The following is a 19,210-nucleotide window of genomic DNA, read 5'->3' as shown; positions in this document are numbered from 1 at the left end:
GCCACCCAGAATGTCCTTGGGGGAGAATTAGGAGCTTTGTTGAAGATGAGGAAAACACTGAGGCTTGAACTTTCTGCATTGACATTTTGGAAAATGTTTTATTTTGGAAATTTTCAGACATACACAAAAGTAGTGACTGACAGTATAATGAATCCCCATATACTCATCACTCAGATTCAACAATTATCAACTCAAACCAATCTGGTTTCATCCATACCTCTATACATTCTTGTCCTCCAACCCCCCAATTCACTGGGTTTTATTGAGCAAATCCTATATACATCATATCACTGCATCCACAAACACTTCAAAAGTATCTTTAAAAAGGGGAGATTCTTTTTTAAAAACTCTACTTTGGAATAATTATTATACCTAAAAATCAGGATCATTCTATTATACCAATAAATATCCAGTATTCAAATTTTTCCCAATTGTCCCCGAATAGCCCTTGATATTTTGATCAGTTTAGACAGAATCAAAGAAAATGAAGAAAAAGAGGGAGTAAGATAAAGAAGAAAAAGAAAGAGGGGAAAATGAATCAACATGTATCTGCTGAATGTCAGTACACCATGCCCTGTGTTGTATTCTAGGGCATTGCAACCTTATGTTAGGAGATGAAAAATCAAGGGACAGAAGGGTTGTAATTCCAACTCTGGGTCTGCATGATCCAAAGCTTGTCTCTTTGTTTTATACTACATTGTATCTTAAAGAACTAACTTATATACTAGGCACTCTTGGAAAGAAGGAAAAGAAAAGGGGTAGAGAGGAGTAAGATTCTCCTCTCATCAAAAAGTTTTAAAGTGTAGTTGCTTTGGAGTCAGACATTTCTGGATTTGAATCTCAACTCCACAGCTGAGTGAGTGACTGAGAAGAAATTAACTCCTCTGAATTTTGTTTTCTTCATCAGTAAAATGAGATGTGGCAAGAATGAAAGGAAACAATTCAAATACTTAATAGCTTCTGTCATTATTATATCTGAGGAATGGGGATGGGAAAGAGAAGGCGGGAGATGGTAAATATTCACTACATTCTTTTGCAGGCTAGTATTTTTAAGACACTGCTCAGGATGATAACCAAGAATCAGAGATGGCAATTCTGGTTCTGATGAGAGCAGCATTGGGGGTCAGTGCAGGAGGTAAAAAGGAGAGATGGACATGGAAAGGAGGGAGGGATCAGGGAAGTCCTGAATCAGTGCTCATCCCTTTCTAAGATCAAAGGTGGAAATGAAGGTGAATGTGGTGTGAACAGGGAGAGTGGAAAAACTGACCTGAATGAGTGGTGGGTGAGGAGCCAAGCAGCAGAAGTGGGGAATAAGATTGGATGAATGGAACCTCAAAAAGTTAGAAATAGCCAAGAGATTTTCTTAATTAATAAAAAGACTTGGGCATCTTGGTGGTTCAGCAGGTTAAGCATCTGTTTTTGGGTCAGGTCATGATCTCAGGATCCTTGGATTGAGCCCAGTGTGAGGTTGGGTTTCCTGCTCAGTGCGAAGTCTGCTTTTCCCTCTCCTTTTGCCCCTCCTCCCTTCACCTGCTCCTTCTCTCCCTCCCTCTCTCTCTCTCTCTCAAATAAATAAATAAAATCTTTAAAATGAAAAGAAAACGACTTGCTCAGAACTTCTTCAAGAATATGAATCTGACAGTGATATGTCAGATTGGATGAGAGAGAATGGGTGGTAGGGACAACAGCATAGCAGATGTTACCAATCCCAAAGAAGATCTCAAGGTCTCAAAGGGTGTACATAGATTTCACAGGTTTGTGCAAAATCTTTCAGGCCCAGAGACTTTCCAAGTCTATTTGTAACATTGAAACTGTAACATGTTGGTAGTAAAGCCTTCTGGTCTCCAGGGAAAAGATGTTCCAGGTGTCCAAGAAAACTCTTGCCCTTTTGCAACAAGAACCCATTGATCAAAGCCAAAACCCTTCCCACCAACAATAGCAGACCCAAGAAGATGGATGAAGAAGACGTTGCCAAAATGAAATGCCAGCAAAAATATGCAAAAGAGACACTATGTTATTATAATAAAATAAACTCAAAGACCCAAGGAGCTCAGAAAATCTCAGAATGTAGGCTGATTTTTACTAATTTTTCAAATAGGCACTTATTTTAAGACTCTTTAAAATGCCATTTTGGTGCAGCAGCCTTAGTGACAATGAAATTTGAGCTTAAGACAATGTCAGGGGTTTCCTCCATTACCCAGAGCTATTAAAAACAACCTCATAGCCTCTTAGGAAGATTTCCTTTTGACCCAAATTGAGGTTTAGCCTTTGATTTCCAAAGAGTTAGATTACTAGAATCATTAAATTGTAATGAAATTCCAAGGGCATTTTGCCCATTCCCATTCTTCCTGCAGGAGAACACTGATTGTGATATATATATTAATATATATATATATACTGGGACTCAGTGCTCAATCCCAGCTCCATCAGTTACTAGTTGTGTGACCTTGGACAAACTACCTAACCTTTCTGAGCCTCATATTTCTCATGGGACAAAAATGAGTTCAATACCTACCTCACAGGGTTGGTGTGAGGATTAAGTGGAATGTTGTAGGTGAAAACTCCTTGCACAAGGCCAGATAAACACAATAGGCACTCAATAAATGTTAGTTTCCCTTCAAAAAATTATATTATATGTATATATATATATATATATATAATTCAGGGAGAGAATTATGGAATCATGGAAAAGCTTAACTTCCATCTGTGAAGGAGATTCCACCAAATGTTTGTGTTTTCTGGTTTAAGAATACTCACTTCCAGGAAATTCTTCCATCTATCTTGCCTACAATCCATTGTAATTTAAGTCAATATCTTAGATTTGCAAGGGCATTTAATAAACTTTACATAAGCACTTTACAAATATTTAATCAGAGTAACAGGATAGAATCATGATACGATATGGTCTGTTTATTGAGACATGCTGATTCACTTTTGGCATGAAATAATGGTGTAAGGCCACTGGTAATTTTGGTTTTCTATCAGACTTTAAAGTGGGTGATGGGTATCTATTTGTACCTATATTTTCTTTTTCCGTTGTTTTTTCCTCCCTTTGTTCTTTCCTTTCTGTTCTTCCAGTGACACTTATTAACCACATATATTATAAGGACACATTCAAAATCAGAGACTTTTTCATTTATCTCCTATTCATTTGTTTCCCTTCTCTTTTGAGAGATATCTTCTCTACAACATTGATTTTCAGGAGTAATAATAACCTTTCTGAAGGGACTTTTAAAAATTCATTTATTCTGTTCTTTGGACAATAGTGAGAGAAGAGATGGTGATTAATTCCAATTTCTACAGCATGTTAAGTTGTTTGAACCAACTCTTCCATTAAGCAGAATAAAAAAAATTGACTACAATTTTAAAAAGTGTCTTTAAAAACAAAAATTGCTGACAAGATAAATAATCAACACCAGAAAACATCTAAGAGAAATTGAGAAACAGAGAGATAAGATGAGCTCGAAAGTTGCTTTGACAGTGTTCTTGATCCTGAGCTTCAGTTTTGGCAGACATAAGGGATAAAGGGGAAATGAGTCAAGAATTTTGTCTTACTCCAGGTGAATTCCCTGTCTAACAGGGAATCCTCTCTTTTTAGCTAAGATCCAATCCAAATGGATACGATGCCAGAGTAAGAGAAACTAGAAGTAAGCCTATCATAAGTCCAGCTCCAGGGAGAGTGCACAGATGTTAAAGTGGGAAGAGGAACAGAGGTGAGGGAAATAAACATGTCTTTATCTTGTGGGTACAGGATGACCTGGCCAGGTATTTGAGGCTGGCATTGGTGCCATCAAGGTGGTCCAGGGAACCAAAGCAGTGAACTTGGTTGAAGTGGATCTAAGATGGTAATGCTCCCATATCCTGGAAAAACAGACAAAAATACTTTCTGCGTGATGATACTCTTTATCCTAGGCCTCAAAGAATCCCCCCACCCCAACGGCCTTTTCTAAGAATAGTGAACAATACACAGTAAAACACAGTAAAGCACAAAAAAAGGTACAGGGTAATAAGGTACAGAATTAGAAGAAAAATGACAGACAACAGGAACTGACCCATGAAGATTTTAGATATTAGAATTATTAGACACAGATTGTAAAAGAACTATGCCTTATTTTGGCCAAAAAATATAAAAGTATGCAATTGCCTTCCAGTAGCAAAAATTACTTAAAAAGTAATTTAGCAGATTGTAAAGAACTAATAAAATTCCTGGAATCAAAAAACATAATAACTAGAAATAAAACTAAATAGGTGGGATTCACAGTAGAGGTATAGGATGTGGGATTTACTCAGGTAAAGGGAGAAAGAGTAAGATACTAATTACTAAGTTACTAAAGTAAGTAACGAAGTACTAAGTTACTAAAATAAAGGGAGAAAATGGATTAAAAATGATTTAAAATGTAACAGAAAGACAAAAAGGTGGAAAATATGGAAAAGAGATTAAGAAATTTAGAGAATAGAGTTCCAGAAGGGGCAGGTGGTGAAAGAGGTAGTAATAGTATCTGAAGAGAAAAAGGCTGATGAAGGACATTAGTCCACATATTCAAAATGCCTAATAACTTATATAAAATGAATAAACAAAAATAAATCCACATGTGAGCTCACCAGAGGGAGACTTAAGAAAACTAAAGACAAAATTGTAAATGTACCAAGAGAAAAAAAGACATATTACCTTTACTATTTTTTAGATTTTGTTTATTTCAAATTCTTATTTAAATTCTAGTTAGTTAACATATAGTGTAATATTGGTTTCAGGAGTAGAATTTAGTGATTCACAACTTATGATGGACTAAATGGGTGGTGGGTATTAAGGAGGGCACTTGTTATTATGAAGACATATTACCTTTAAAGGAACAACAATAAGACCAACATAGGATTTCTCAATAAACACAATAAAAGCTGTAATATATATATTATATATTAATATAATATATTATAATATATTAATATATATATATATTACAATGGAAAGCCAAAAGAAAATAACTGTTAACCCCAAATACATTCAAGAGTAGGGGTAAAGACATTTTCAAACAAAAACAGTAAGTTCAATGCCAAAAGACCTGTACTAAAGAATGTACTTCAGTAAGAAGAAAAATGACTCTAATGGAAAGTACAAGAAGCAAAAAGGAATGAAAAAAAAATTAATGAAAGGGAAAAGATACATACATAGAGTGGATTAACAAATGTAAAATTGATTCTTTGAAAAGTCTAACAAAATTGACAAATCTGATGGGCAGTTGATCAAAAGAGAGAAGGTGATAATATTTAGAATAAAAAAATAGGTGTAATTACAAATTCTACATAATTAAAAACATGAAGAAGATACCATACACAAATTTGGTTCAACAAATTTGAAAATCTAGATTTCTTATGGTATATATAGATATTGTGAAACCAATTTAAAAGAAAAAGTCTCCTTGATTAATCATATTACCTTATAATGGTTATCAAATTAATAGTTAATAGTTTAGTTTCCTCTACAGAAAACATCAGGCTTAGTTGATTTTATCAATGCACCACCAAAATTTAATAAAAAAATTCAATATTACAGAAGTATTCATAATATACCCACACAACAGACTAAAGACTCCCTAAGTCATCTTATGAGGCTGGCATAACCTTGATACCAAAGACAAGTATGGGAAAGGAAAACTATAAGCCAATCTCATTTATAAACTTAGATTAAAAATTCTAACTAAAATAATAGCACAGGAAAATAAGCAAACTTGTATTTATCTGAAGAATGCCAGAGATGTTTAAAGATAATTAGATTCACCAAGTTAATAGATTCAAAGAGGAAAATATTATAATTATCTCAAAAGATGGAAAAATTGATAAATAGAATCCAACATCCACTCATTGTAGAAATTATTTAGAAAATAATGTTAGAAAACAAGTATTAAGAGTTTCTGCAACCTGATAAGGAGTAATATACATATAAAGAGTAATGCATATATATGACAAAGTATAATCTTTATGTTTATATATATTTATATATACATATACAGATTATATATATAAACATAAATATATAATAAATATACCCTAAAAGATTATACAATTTTGTACATATATAATCATACATATATGGGTATTATGCTTTATGAACTAATGTTAAAATAAATCCCAGTCACTACTTCTAGACAATGTACTGGAAACCTACATAGCATGATAAAGTAAGAGAAAGAAATGCTGATGTAAAGATATCACAGAAAGAAACAAAACTTTTTTTAAAAAGATTTTATTTATTTACTCATGAAAGACACACAGAGAGAAAGGCAGAGACGTAGGCAGAGGGAGAAGCAGGCTCCAGGCAAGGAGCCTGATGTGGGACTCGATTCTGAGACGGTGGATCCCGTCCTGAGCCAGGGGCAGGTGCTCAACCTCTGAGCCACCCAGGTGTCCCCAAAACTGTTCTTATTTGCAAATGATGTATTTCCAACCTTGAAAACTTAAATGAGGAATTAGCAAGTTTGCCCAGTACAAATCAACATAAAAAATCAATTGCTTTTCTCTACTCCAGCAAGAGTTAGAAATTGTTTATTTAAAAATTATATTATTTGCAATAACATAAAAATATAAGTGCTAACAAATGAATCTAATAATGTTATTGAGGACTTTTCTTTCTTGTAGTTTTATGGTTTTATCAACACAAATATGACACGCACATAAGCTGTCTATTCATTTTCTTCGCTATGCAGCCTGGCATTGGGATTGGGGACTCTGATGGCCAGCTGGGCTGCTCTTTCCACAAAGGCTTTGCGGTTCTTGGAGGACACACTGTGAGCAATCTCTGCACAATAAGATTTGCTGCACATCAGCAGCACTTCCAGCGCCTTGAGTTGTGGACTAGGAACTTCCGGAAGCCACTGGGCAGCATGTGCTTTGTTTCCTTGTTGCTCCCGTAACCAATGTTGGGCATCAAGATCTGGCCCTTGAATCTTCTGCTACCCTGTTGTCAATGCCTCTGGGTTTCCGTCAGTTGCGCTTAATTTTGACATATCGGTCTGACTGGTGCCGGATGAACTTCTTGGGGAAAGGAGAAAAAATGAGTGGGAAATATCAGAAAGGGGGACAGAACATGAGAGACTCCTAACTCTGGGAAACGAACTAGGGGTGGTGGAAGGGGAGGTGGGCGGGGGGTGGGGGTGACTGGGTGGCGGGCCCTGAGGTGGTCACTTGACGGGATGAGCACTGGGTGTTATTCTGTATGTTGACAAATTGAACACCAATAAAAAATAAATTTATTAAAAATAATAATAAAATAAAAATCTGAAAAAATAAACAAATCTATAGTAATTAAATAATATTGGAGAGTTGGCCCAAATATAGAAAAAATAAACCATTAACTGGCACTACAGAAGAAGGAGGCCATAAACCCACATGCATATTTACATTTGGTGCATAACAGAATTTCAAAGTAGAAAATAAGGTCTTTTCAATAAAGATTGCTCGGATAATGCAATATCTTTATGCATAAAAATGAGATCGAATCTCTTTCACATCATAAACAAAGTTCATTACAAATAAATCAAAGATTCTGGTATGAAATTTAAAAGTATAAAACTTTTAAGGACAATTTAAGACACTTTAAGACTTCTTGGTTTTTTGAGTCTTGGATAGGAAAGTTTTTTTTTTTTTAAAGATTTTATTTATTTATTCATGAGAGACACAGAGAGAGGCAGAGACATAGGCAGAGAGAGAAGTAGGCTCCATGCAGGAGCCCATGCAGGACTCAATCTCAGAGCTCCAGGATCACTTCCTGAGCTGAAGGCAGATAGATGCTCAGCTGCTGAGCCACCCAGGAAAGTTTTTCTAAACAATTCAGACCTGCAATTTTGTAGTAAGGAAAAATATTCATTAAATCGTATATTTTAGGGATGCCTGGGCAGCTCAGTCAGTTAAGCATCTGCCTTACTCTCAGTCCATGAAGGTCATGATCCCAGAGTCCCAGGATAGAGTGCCATGTCAGGCTTCCTGCTCCACAGCGAGTCTGCTTCTCCTCCCTCTGCTCCTCCCCTTACTCCTTCTCTCTCTCTCTCTCTCGCTCACTCTCTCTCAAATAAATAAATAAAATCTCTAAAAAGTATATTTAAAATTAAGAATTTCTATTTCTAAAAAATGTAGTATAAAGAAAGCGAAATTAAGCTACAAACTGAGAGATGAAATTTATAGCAATAGGACAGGATTGATATCCAACATATAAAAAGAACTGCAAATCTATATGCATGGTACAGCTGAAACTAAAAATGGGAATAAACTTGCGAGTGTTCACTAAGAGAATGGTCAAAATGAAAAGATTTTTGACTTTATTAAAAGATAAGGAAATAAAAATTAAAATGCAATGAGATATCTCACCTCAAATCCAATAAAATATCTACTATAAAAACAAAACAAAAGAAAACAAAAACAGAAAATAACTGATCTAAGTAAGACTGTGGAAAAATTAGAACCCTTATGTGTTGTTGGTGGGAATGTAAAATGGTACAGCCAAATAGTATGTGGTTTATTTAAAAATTAAAAATGGAATTATCATATGATCCGGCAATTCAACTTCTGGGTGTATCCTCAAAAGAATTGAAAACAGGATTCCAAAGAGATATTTATATAGCTATTTGTATTTTTCCTGATTTATTTATTTATTTATTTTAAAATTTAAGCTCAATTAATTAACATGTAGTGTATTATTAGTTTCAGAGGTAGAGTTGAGTGATTCATCAGTTGTATATGATATCCAATGCTCATTACACCCCAGGCCCTCCTTAATACCCATCACCCGGTTACTCCATCCCCCACCTCCCTCCCCTCCAGCAACGTTCAGTTTGCTTCCTATGATTAAGAATCTCATGGTTTGCCTCATTCTCTGATTTCATTTTGTTTCATTTTTCTTACCCTTCCCTTATGATCCTCTGATTTGTTTCTTACATTCCACATATGGGTGAGATCATATAATAATTGCCTTTCTCTGATTGATTTATTTTGCTTAGCATAATGTCCTCATGTTTATAACAGCATTATTCACAATGGCCAAAGAATGAAAGCAATCCAAGTATCCATCAACAGAAGACTATTAAATAAGCAAGATGTTGTATATACATATGATTGAATTTTATTGAGCCCTTAAAAAGTACATTCTGCATATGCTTCAACATGAATGAACTTTGAGGACATTAAGAAAAGTTAAATCAGCCAGACAAAGAAAGACAAATAGTATATAATCTCATTTATATGTGGAATCTAAACAAAACAAACTCAGAGAAACAGGAAACCTAAAAAACAAACAAAAACCCCACAAAAAACCCCAAACTCATAAAGGGATGGTTACCAGGGGTTGGTTTGGGTGAGGGGATTGTTATAAATGAGTAAGTTCTGGGGATGTAATGTACAGCATGGTGACTCTAGTTCACAATATTGTATTGTATACTTGATAACTGCTAAGAGAAAAAGTCTTAAAAGTTCTCACCACACACATACACAGGAAGGTAACTGTGTGAGGTGATGCATGTGGTAACTAATCTTACTGTGATGATCATTTTGCAATATATATCAAACTATCACATTGCACACTTTATTTTTAATTTTTTTCTTGTAAATATTCTTTATTAGATTGACGAAGCTCCTATTTATTCTTATCTTACTATGAGTTTTCTTTATATACATATATATTTTTAACTTACACAGTGTTATATGTCAATTATATTTCAATAAACCTGGAAAAAGGAGGAAAAAAGACTGAAAACTTTCATATTTTGTGTATCTTGTTCTCTGGTCTTCCTGCCCTCTCTTTCCCATGTTGTTGCCCAATTACCTTTTCCTTGCTTCCAAATTTTTAATTACTTCTGACGTGACCTCCTATCCAATCCCTCACCATTGTCTTTTACTTTACAGAGAAAAAAGAATTTACTGGAGAGATACTCTCACACTTTGCTAATATCCAACAAATAGCTATACCCAGCTACATCTGTGCCTTAAAAAAAAAAATCTAAGTCCAATGCCTCCATGTGGTCTTTGGGTCCTCTACCCCTCACCTTCTCAGGAAACCAACAAGGATTATGACAAATGACAAGATCTCTTCCTTTTTTATGGCTACATAATATTCTATTGTATGTATATCATACATTTTATATATACGTATATATGTGCATGTATATATATGTGTGTGTATATATATATTTTTTTCTTTATTGATTCATTCATTGATGGATGCTTAGATTATTCCCATGTCTTGTAAGCATGGGGATGCAGATACCTCCTTGAGATAGTGATTTTATTTCCTTTGGATAGATACCAGAAGTGGAATTGCTGGATCATTTGGTAGTTGTATTTTTAATTTTTTGAGGAACTTCCACACTGTTTCCTACAGTACTTGCATCAATTTACATTCCCACCAACAGTGCACCAGGGCTCTCACCCACATCTTTGCCAGCACTTGTTATGTCTTTGCATGTGTGTGTGTGTGTGTGTGTGTGTGTTTGTTTGTTAACAGCCATTCTAACAGGTGTGATGTGATGTGATATCTCATTGTGATTTGGATTTGCATCTCTCTGATGATTAGTGATATTGAGCAACTTTTTATACGTACTTGTTGACTATTTGTATATCTTCTTTGGAAAAAAAATGTCTATTCATGTCCTTTGCCCATTTAAAAACTGGATTATTTATTTTTCTTGCTATTGACTTGTATGAGTTACTTATGTATTTTGGATTTAACTCCTTATCAGATATATGATTTATAGATCTTTTCTCCCATTTCATAAGCTACCTTTTCATTTTGTTAATTGTTTCTTTTGCTTTTGTAGCTTTTTAGTTTGACATAGTCCCACTTGTTTATTTTTACTATCATTGGTGCTTTTGGTGCTTTTCATATCCCTGAAATTATTACCAAGAACAACGTCAAGGGGCTTTCCCCCTAAGTTTTCTCCTAGGAATTTTATGCTGTTGGGTCTCACATTTAAGTCTTCAATATATTTTGATTTTTTGTGAGTGATGTAAGGTAGAGGTCTCATTTCATTCTTTTCCATGTGGTTATCCAGTTTTGCCAGCACTATTAATAGTAGAGACTGTCTTTTCCCCATTGAATATTTTTCACTCCCTTGTAAATATTAGTTGACTGTATATGTGTGGCTTTATATCTGGACTCTTGCTTCTGTTCCACTGGTTTGTTTGTCAGTTTTTATGTCAGTACAAAACTGTTTTAATTACTCTAACTCTGTAGTGTAGTTTGAAATTAGAAAATGATTTCAAGCCTCCAAATTTGTTCTTTCTCAAGATTGTTTTAGCAGTTTGGGGTATTTTGTTATTCCATATTAATTTTAGAATTTTTTTCTATTCCTGTAAAAATGACACTGGAATTTTGATAGGGATTGCATTGAACCTATAAGTGGTTTTAGGTATTATGGAAATTTCAACTATATTAATTCTTCCAAATTCATTAATACAGAATATATTTCCAATTGTCTGTGTCCCTTCAGGTGTTTTTTAAATCAATATGTAACTTTTTTCAATATACAAATCTTTCATCTCCTTGGCTTAATTTATTCCTAAGCATTTTATTGTTTTTGATGCTATTATACAAGAGATTATTTTCTTTATTGTTTTAGATAGTTTGTTGATAATTTGTTTGATAGTATTGTATAGTTTGTTGATAGTACAGAAATACAACAGATTTAGTTCTGTGAAAAAATGGCTAAAATTAAAGAACACAAGAAACAGCAAATGTAGGTGAGGATATGGAGAGAAAGGAACCCTCTTGCATTGTTGATGGAAATGTAAATTGGTGAAGCCACTGTAGAAGTCAGTATGGAGGTTTCTCAAAAAGTTAAAAATAGAACTACCCTCTGATTCAGTAATCATACTACTGGGTATTTACCCCCAAAATACAAAAACACTAATTCAAAGGGGTACAGGTACCTCTATGTTTATCGCAGCATTATTTACAATAGCCAAGTTATGGAAGCAGCCCAAGTGTCCATTGATAGACAAATGGATAAAGAAGATGTGGTATATATGTATAATAGAATATTATTCAGCCATAAAAAATGAAATCTTGTCATTTGCAATGACATGGATGGAGCTAGAGAGTATAATGATAAGTGAAATAACTCATCAGGGAAAGACAAATACTATATGATTTTGCTCATATGTGCAATTTAATACACAAAACAAACTAGCAAAGGAAAATAAAGAGGAAAAGAGAGAGAGAGAAACCAAGAAACAAACTCTTAACTCTAGAGAACTGATGGTTACCAGAGGAGAGGCTGATAGGGGGATGGGTGAAATAGGTGATGGGGATTAAGGAGCACACTTGTCACAATGAGTAGTGGGTGGTGTACGGAATTGTTGAATCACAATATTATGCCCTGAAAACCAATATAATACTGTATGTAACTATACTGGAATTAAAATTAAAAAATAAATTTTAATTACAAAAAAAAGAAATACAACTGATTTTTGAATGTTGATTTTGTACACTGCAAATGTACTGAATTTGTTTAATAGTTCTAATTTTTTATGTTACTGTCAGGGTTTTTTACGTGTGAGATCATGACATCTGCAAACAGAGATATTTTTACTTCTCCCTTTCTGATTTGGATGTCTTTTATTTCTTTTTCTTGCCTGATTGCTCTAACTTAAGACTTCCAGTGTTATGTTGAATAGGAGTGAGAATAGATATAAGGTGGACTGCCTTAACTTTCTGGTAGTTATTCCTGCTATCTAAAAGTTATCCCCACCTCACTTTTGGCAGGGCAACTGGGTGGCTCAGTGGTTGAGTGTCTGCCTTTGGCTCAAATTGTGATCCCAGGGTCCTGGAATCGAGTCCTGCACTGGACTCCTCACAGGGAGCCTGCTTCTCCCTCTGCCTATGTGTCTGCCGCTTTCTTTGTCTCTCACAAAAAAATAAATAAAATCCTAAAAAACAATAAAAAACCACTTCTGGCATCTGAGTCTGACAGTATCATGGGTCAAAGTATGCAGTGAGGGCTGGAAAATGAACTCTAAAGGATGATGGTATTGGTCAATAAGAATACCTTTGGGAACTGGGTCATAATCAAATGGGTCATTACTTTGAGGTGGGGGAGTAGTAGCTGGACATTTCTCAGAGAGTAAAGGTAGATGGAAGCATAACAGTTGAGAAAGAACAAACAGATATGACTCAGTTAGCTAATTACTGAAATAGATGAGTTGCATAATCTATCAGGCTGCCAAGAGAAAAGATTCTTCCTAAGAACAACAGGTAAGGCTGCTTCTGACAGTGCTGAGAAGGTGCTAAGATTTTGGAGAAATGCAGGATTATATGAACACCACACTGTGCTCAGTTATTTGCAAAATTATTGTGCTCAATGCATAAGCTTCTTTGCAGTGGCTTTGAAGATGGAATTCATTTGTCCAAGCAAAAGTATTTAATTCTGTTGTGCTGCAGCCCATAAAATATTTACATTGTTATTCTACATATACACATTGCTTATCTCCAGCTGCATTTCTCTCTGATGCACTTTAAAGAAGAGATTTGGACTCCTGACAGTGTCATCCAAGCCAACTGTTAGAGGAAAGAATCATAGAATCATCGCAGCTTACAATGCCCCCAGGATGTCAAACAGCCTATCTTTTGTCTTTGGGGCAGGATAGAATCCAAATTAGCTCAAAAGAAGAGGCATGTCTCCTAAAGCTGAAAAATCCAGGAAGGCAGAATAAATGACCAATCTTTCCTTTTTAAAAAATTTGAATTTCAATATAGTTAACATATAGTGTTATATTAGTTACAATTGTTCAATACAATAATTCAACAATTCTGTACATTATTACTCAGTGCTCATCATGGTAGGTGTACTTTTTTCTTTTTCTTTTTTTTTTTTATTGGAGTTCAATTTGCCAACATATAGCATAACACCCAGTGCTCATCCCGCCAAGTGACCCCCTCAGTGCCCGTCACCCAGTCACCCCAACCCCCCACCCACCTCCCCTTCCACTACCCCTTGTTCATTTCCCAGAGTTAGGGTTCTCTCATGTTTTGTCACTCTCACTGATATTTTCACTCATTTTCTCTCCTTTCTCTTTATTCCCTTTCACTATTTTTTATATTCCCCAAATGAATGAGACCATATAATGTTTGTCCTTTTCCGATTGACTTATTTCACTCTGCATAATACCCTCCAGGTCCATCCACGTCGAAGCAAATGGTGGGTATTTGTCGTTTCCAATGGCTGAGTAACATTCCATTGTATACGTAGACCACATCTTCTTTATCCGTTCATCTTTCAATGGACACCTGCACCCCGATGTTTATGGCAGTAATGTCCACAATAGCTAAACTGTGGAAGGAGCCTTGTAAGTGTACTTTTAATCCCCTTCACCTATTTCACCTATCCCTCCCACTTACCCCCCGTCTGGTAATATTCAGTTTGTTCTCTAGAGTTGAGACTCTATTTTTTGGTTTGCCTCTAAAGATGTTTGTCTTTTTCCTACCTTTGCTCATTTGCTTTGTTCTTTAAATTCTATATATGAGTGAAATCATGTGATATTGGTCTTTCTCTGACTTATTTCACTTAACATTATACCCACTAGATCCATCCATGTTGTTGCAAATGGCAAGATTTAATTATTTTTTATGTCTGAATAATATTCCATTGTATATATGCCACATCTTTATCCATTCATCTATTGTTGGACACTTGGACTGCTTCCATAATTTGGCTATTATAAATAATGCTGCAATAAATACAGGGGTGTGTGTATTCCTTTGAATTAGTATCTTCATATTCTTTGGGTAAATACTCAGTAGTGTAATTACTGGATCCTATGTTAGTTCTATTTTTAATTTTTATAGGAAACTCCATACTATCTTCCACAAACTGGTAGTTGCACCTGTTTGCATTTTTAACAACAGTGTTCAAGTGTTCCTTTGTTTCCACGTCCTTGTCAACACTTGCTGTTTCCTGAGTTTTTTATTTTAGCCATCCTAACAGTTTGAGGTGATCTTTCCTTGTAGTTTTGATTTGCATTTCCCTGATGATGAGTGATGTTGAGCATCTTTTCATGTCTGTTGGCCACCTGAATGTCTTCTTTGGAGAAATGTCCATTCATATGACCAATCTTTCTTAATTATCACATATTTCCTTCAAAATCATAAAGTTCTGAATAAACCATTCTCCTCCCATAATTAGTGTATTTCTTAGATGTCATAGTCAATGACAATGGACTCTGAGCTCAAAATGTATGAAAGTGAATTAGCAACAATTTAAGACAGCATGGTGCAATGAGAAAATAATTAAGCTTGGAGTTTGAGCTGTGTTTGCCTCTTTGGTCCACCATTGCCCATATAAATAAACATGGGTGAGTCAAGGCCATATGAATTTTTCCTACTCCGTGTTTTTTATAATATTAAGATGATAAATACCTGCCTTCCCTACATCCAAGAATTTGTCTGAGGATTAAAAATATGCATAAGAATGAATTTTGAAAAATATACAGTACAAACATGAAGATTTAAAACAGTTCAGGGGGATCCCTGGGTGGCTCAGTGGTTTAGGTCCTGCCTTCGGCCCACGGCGTAATCCTGGAGCCGAGATCAAGTCCCACATCGGGCTGCTTCTCCCTCTGCCTGTGTCTCTACCTCTCTCTCTCTCTCTCTCTCTCTCTGTTTCTCATGGATAAATAAATTTAAAAATCTTAAAAAAATAAAAATAAAACAGTTCAGTAGAGTAGCCTGGGTGGTTCAGCGGTTTAGCGCTGCCTTCAGCCCAGGGCGTGATCCTGGAGACCCAGGATCGAGTCCGGTGTCGGGCTCCCTGAATGGAGCCTGCTTCTCTCTCTGCCTGTCTCTCTGCCTCTCTCTCTCTCTCGTGTCTCTCATGAATAAATAAATATATTTTTTTAAAAAAACAAAAGAACAGTTCAGTACTATGTTGTGAATGATAAATGCTGTAATGAACCTATCTTCTTTTACTATATCACTGAAAACTGCAAATTGGCTTTTATTTTCCTTCTGAGGCTAAAAACAATTGATGTAGTATTGATGACATTTGGTTGTTCAAGGGTGAATTATTGAGTGTGTTGGATTTTCGCAGTCCCCTCTTTGGTCTTTCACCGCCCTCCTGCCTATTTGGTGATTCCACTGCTCATTAGCATCTCCACTTGAGTGTGCTTTCACCAGACTGACCTGTTCACTGTCCCTTGAAACAAGACATTCCCATGTTTGCATCTTTGCTTTTGCCTTCCCAATGTTGTGAATTGCACCCTTCTCTTCTGCTTTGCAGATCCTTTGAAGACCATGGCTCCTCAAAACTGCCCAGCTGGCTGTCCTGATGGAACATGTTAGATTGCACCGCTTACTTGACTGCCTTTAGAGGCTGTCATTTTACATTTATATAAGTTTTGTCTCTAACAAAGAAGATTATACGTATATTGAGAGTATGCACGACACATTTTTTGGTGCCTCTCCACAGTAAAAAGACATACAGCTAGTAAGTATTCAGTACTGAAAAGAATTAATTGATATGAGGAATAAAAGGAAGAAAAGTGCAATCCATTCAGAATTTTTTTCTCATGAGAAGGAGCAAAATTAGTTTGGAAAATCTGAATTCAATAATTTTATGACATCCCAATCTCTATGCTGGTTAATTAAACATAGTACTTATTTGTGCCTTAATGCAGCATGTGGATAAAATGTATATCACTTAATCAGTGAGAGAATTGAGAGTAGCATGTTAGAAGTTTCCATTGTATGAAGTCAGAGCAACAGTATTTTGCTTGTATATCATTGTATTTTCTTTTAAAAAACTGTATAATATTCATAAAAACACATTGCATTCACACTGTAAATCATTACAATTGCCACAATACAGGCCAGATCTTTGTTCTGTCTATTACTACCAGCAACAACTACCTATCAATAGGACACGTGTTCAGAAATCTAATACTCTGATATAGGTTTAAAATTTGTCATATGACACTGAAATCTCAGTTATGACTGATCTGTTATGTACAGCAAAGTAGTGGTTTAGGCCATTGTGCAGAGGTGGGTGAGAAAGATACCAGAAACAAGGAGTTAGGGTGCTTAAGGAGCTAAATTTAAGAGACTGTGTTTTTACTAATGTTCTCAACCCAAGGACATACATCTGAATTGTAAATGAAAGATAATCCCATGCATGTATATACATATATATATGTATACATATATATGTATATATGTATATGTATATATATATTAATGTATATATACATTATATGTATATACATATATATATGTATCTATCTACTTCTATGTTACTTCCATGGCAGGAAGGATTTAGGTAGTTTAAAAAGTAATGCAACTCAGAGGTATAACATAAGTTGTGAAGGGAAATGAAGGCAGACTCGGTGTCCATCGAAAGATGAATGGATATAGAAGATGTGGTTTATGTATACAATGGAATATTACTCAGCCATTAGAAATGACAAATACCCACCATTTGCTTCAATGTAGATGGAACTGGAGGGTATTATGCTGAGTGAAATGAGTCGATCAGAGAAGGACAAACATTATATGTTCTCATTCATTTGGGGAATATAAATAATAGTGAAAGGGAATAGAAGGGAAGGGAGATGAAATGGGTAGGAAATATCAGAAAGGGAGACAGAACATAAAGACTCCTAACTCTGGGAAATGAACTAGGGGTGGTGGAAGGGGAGGAGGGCGGGGGGTGGGGGTGAATGGGTGACGGGCACTGAGGGAGGCACTTGACGGGATGAGCACTGGGTGTTATTCTGTATGTTGGCAAATTGAACACCAATAAAAAATAAATTTATTATTAAAAAAATTAAAAAAGGAAATGAAGGCAGAACACACACACGCATACAGACACACATGGACACACATACACAATACAGGAGTCCTATTTGGTTGCTGAAAGAAGGCCACAAATATGGCTCTAATTTTGCTAGAGACAATAAGGCAAAAGAATCAGCTTTAAGAATCACAATGCAATGTTTAAGAGTCTCTCATAAGTCTGATGCTGAAAATAAGATCTCTTCAGAGGCTCTTATAAAAGAAGACACCATATAATATGGTGGATGATACCCTTCACAAGGTTCTGACATAGCTACCACCATGAATTTATAGGTGGTAAAACAATTTATAGGTTGTTTCTGAGGATGTTCCTCATTGTAAGCTAAAGGCATAAAAGCAATTGTACGAGGTACACAAACCATGCTGCCCTCATAGACACTAGGCCTAGGCTACCCTAGACTTCCCTTATAGAGACTAGGCCTAAAGCAACATCGACCAACAGAACTCTGTGCAATGGTAGAAATGTTCTGTATCTGCATTGTCCAGTATGGCAATCACCAGTCACAGGTGATTGACCAGGTGACCAGGTGGCTATTCAGCACTGAACATGTGGCCAGTGGACTGAAGAACTGAATTTTAACTCTTGTTTTAATTCATTTAATTGTAGAATGTGGCTGGTGGCTATCATGTTGGACAGTAAGGCTCAGGAAAAAAATGTCCATATTTTATGTCTTTCCAACAATCTTTCATGAATATTATGTTTTGTGACTGCAATTTGGTAAGTCATAGGGTTAAAGGAATGTTTAGAGCAGGGGAAATTTTACCTCTGAAAACATTTTTGGGTCTGCCGCAACATGGTGAAAATGGGACAATAGAGGCCTTCAAGCACTATGCCATCAGGCAAGTGCACTCTTACCACAGAATTTTTTTTTTTAACCACAGAATGTTTTGAGAAGTAAACATTCCCAGTATACATATTTTTGTTTAGAAATTATAATCTATGTTCTGATGTTCTAATCTATTTGTATCTCATCATGTCATTTTAACAACTCCTTCTCCTCCTCCTCCTCCTCCTCCTCCTCCTCCTCCTCCTCCTCCTCCTCCTCCTCCTCCTCCTCCTCCTCCTCCTTCTTCTTCTTCTTCTTCTTCTTCTTCTTCTTCTTCTTCTTCTTCTTCTTCTTCTTCTTCTTCTTCTTCTTCTTTGTAACATCGATACTGCCAATCTCCTGTTCTATATAACATTTGAGATGCTGAAGCTTTTTGGGGGGAGAAAACCTACACAAACACACAAATTGGCATTTCTGCAAATTCCTGGTTTCTGACCTCAGCTGGGCCTTGATGCTTTCTTGCGACCCAGCTATAGGTGCTCTTGCTGTCCCTTTACCCTTTCCCATCCCATCTCTGGGGAGAGGAGGCCTTTTCCAAAACAGCACATTTGGTTCACTA

The sequence above is a fragment of the Canis lupus genome, chromosome 25, assembly GCF_048164855.1.
Source record: "Canis lupus baileyi chromosome 25, mCanLup2.hap1, whole genome shotgun sequence".
Classification (NCBI taxonomy): Eukaryota; Metazoa; Chordata; class Mammalia; order Carnivora; family Canidae; genus Canis; species Canis lupus.
Note: the sequence above shows the minus strand (reverse complement) of the source record.